General features: G+C 38.7%; 1 long non-coding RNA gene across 1 annotated transcript; it reads right to left on the reverse strand.

Moving 5' to 3' along the window:
- Positions 1-86: 86 nt before the first annotated feature.
- LOC109212544 lies at positions 87-198 on the reverse strand. The gene is made up of 2 exons (XR_002065883.1): positions 168-198; positions 87-122 (listed from the first exon to the last, which is right to left on the reverse strand). It is a non-coding gene; the product is annotated as an uncharacterized LOC109212544 (long non-coding RNA).
- Positions 199-3,219: the final 3,021 nt, after the last annotated feature.

Here is a 3,219-nt window from a genome sequence, read left to right on the forward strand (position 1 = left end):
TCTTTTTCACTAGTACGAATACTAATTTGATTTATAATTGACCAGTGGTTATTTACAAGTTATTAGTAACATGTAAGACTTTTTAGTTTAATTTGTTTGAAATTTAAGATTTGTTATTTAACCTCTATTAATTCTGGTTCAGCTAGCTCGGCTTACAATCTTATAACATTATAACTTATAAGGATGATATATATCAGTGAATTCCATTTCTTTATAGTGGAGGTATGTATTTGCTGGTTCTTCGAACGCATTTGGCTAATATAATGGAATTTTATCTTAATGTTTCTTAGTTACATGATTGTCAAGTCTTTTCTGGTGAAAGAAAAAATTTATTCATCATCACCATGAAAAAAACTTACAAAACCAGAACAAAATCGTTAGCTAACTGATGTTTGTTTAAAGTATATATATTTTTATATATATCGCCTCATATCTTACTTTTGTTTCGTGGATTTAGGATGTGAAATGCGTTGATTTATGTTAATTTGATGTGTTTTTATGTGTAGGAATGATCCGGGAGCAATAGGGGGCGGATTGTGCAAAATTAGAGCCAAAACAGACAAAAACAGGAAAGTTGGACATTTCAGCGCCACAGGTGGCGCCTAGGCCTACCTGTGGCGCCAGAAACAGAATGTAAAATTTTACAGCGCCGTGGAGGGCGCCTGGCGCTCCAGGGCGCCAGTGACGCGAAGTTTCTTCAATTTCGCCCCGGACACGGTTATTTCGGCCCTAAACCTACCAAATACGTATAAAAGCAAGACTAAACTTATTTGTGAAGGGGAGACGCCACTTTGGAGAGGGAATACACACAAGAAACATTCGGGAGCAAGAACATCTCAGATTTCTTCATCTTTTCTAGTATTTTCAATTATTTAAATTGTTTGCTAGTATCATGAGTGGCTAAAAAGCCATTGTTCTGGGATTGTGATTTAGCCATGAATATTGTTGTTTAACGTTAAAATAATTCACTAATATATGGTTGTTTCTTCAATTCTGTGATTAATTGCTTAATTGTCTGGCCATCAGTTAGGTTCTATTTACTATCTATGCTATGCTTGGGAAAGCCATGTTTAGATTAGAGAAGAATTGAAGAGAGCATGGGGGGAGGGGGGGGGGGCAAATTTGTGGTTAGGATAGGAATATACCTAGTCACCGTGCTTAATTAAATATCGTAATCTTAATGTGTTCTTAATAGATTGATTTCATAGGAATATAGGCGAGTAGCACTTCGGGAGAAGGCTATGAGAGGAATTATCGTTTAATTAGCAACCATGAGTGAATTGTATGAGAGGGAGAGTTAACTAGAAAACAATAAGATTAGTGAATCGATCAAAACCCTGGAATATTTGTCTCTATTGAATACATAATGATCATTCTACTGTTTGATAATTTAGTTATTACTTAGAATTGTAGGTTAGTATAATCACACTCTCAAACTCGAATTTAGCTTGACTGAATAACAATATTGGTGAGTTAGTAGGTAGTTGATATAAGTCTCTGTGGGTTCGACACTCGACTTATTATTTTATTACTTGTACGACCATGTATACTTGCGTGTGCGTTTGGGAGCAACAAGTTTTTGGCGTCGTTGCCGGGGACTTAAAAATTAGCTACTTTACTGACTTAAGCTTTTATTAGTTATTTGTTCAAGTTTTAATTTTCAGTCTACCTTATTTTTGTGTTAACACAGGCTCTTCTCTTGAATGCGGAGGAGTAGAAGCACAAACAATCTCCTTCCTCTTGATCCTGAATTGAACGAACACTTCACAGAGTAAGGAGGGAAGTCGAAGCTAGAACTAGAATAGAAAGAGAGTTGGACATCTTAGTTCAACCACAACCAATAGAGATGGCAGGTAATGCAGAGCGTGCGGTGATAGAAGTCGCAAGGCCCAATCTTGCTAGTATGACTCAGGCTATTGTGAAGCCTGAGATCACAGGGCATTTTGAACTCAAACAGTACATGGTACAACTGATTCAGTCCACAGGGCAATATGTGGGTCTATCTCATGAAGATCCACAGAGGCACATTCAGAATTTCTTGGAAATTACGGATACCTACAATTATCCGAACGTTTCCAAGGACTATGTGAGGCTGACACTTTTTCCCTTTTCACTGTTGGGGGAAGCTAAGGAATGGTTGCAGAAAGAGCCCGCGAACTCAATCCACACTTGGGATGATCTAGCAAGGAAATTCTTAATCAAGTTTTTCCCCACTAAGAAGACAAAGTCATTGAGGAGTCAGATTCTTGGGTTCGAACAACATGATGGTGAGACACTTCATCAAGCTTGGGAAAGATACAAGAAGCTACTCAGAGATTTCCCGCACCATTATCAGACTGATGAGGTATTGGGAGACACTTTTGTTAACAGGCTAGATGATGCCTCAAAGATGAATCTTGATTCAGCTTGTGGGGGTAGTTGCATGGCGAAACCGTATAGTGAAATCCAACTCTTGCTAAATAACTTCACTGCTAATGATCATAATTGGCAAGGAGATGGGGATTCACGAAAGGCAATTAAACAAAAAGCAGCAAGGTTGATTGAGCTTGATGATCTCTCAGCCATGAGAGCTGATATAGCAAATTGGCAAATCAGATGAATAGAATGACAATGCAACAAACACAACAGATGCAACATGTACAACAGATGTCTCTTTGCTGCGAACTATGTGGTGACAATCATATAAGTGACATGTGCCCCACGAATCCTAAATTCATATACTATGTGGGGCAACATAGCGGAGGTCCAATAAATCAGCATGCATAACATGGGAACACGTACAATCCAAATTGGAAGAATCATCCCAACTTCTCATGGGGTGAAAATTAGCCGAATCAAAATCATTATAGACCCCAAGGAAATTTCAATCAACCTCACAACCCACCCCAACAACACGAAGAGAGTACGAATGACTTGCTGAAGAAGTTGTTGCTTGACAATCGACAGCTCAGGACCGATTTTAGAAATCTTGAGAGGCAAATAGGGCAGTTAGCAGCAAATCAAAATACTAGACCTGCTGGAGCTCTGCCGAGTGATACTGAGCCTAATCCTAAGGCTCAAGTCAATGCGGTTACCTTGAGAAATGGAAGAGAATTAGAAGAAGTTCCAGAGAAAAAGAAGTATACAGCTAGAGCTGAAGGAGAATTAGTTCCTAAGCCCGTTGAGGAGAATAAGAAAGAAAAGCCAGAAATTGTGACAAGGCCACCACCTCCATTTCCA

The sequence above is a fragment of the Nicotiana attenuata genome, unplaced genomic scaffold, assembly GCF_001879085.1.
Source record: "Nicotiana attenuata strain UT unplaced genomic scaffold, NIATTr2, whole genome shotgun sequence".
Lineage (NCBI taxonomy): Eukaryota > Viridiplantae > Streptophyta > Magnoliopsida > Solanales > Solanaceae > Nicotiana > Nicotiana attenuata.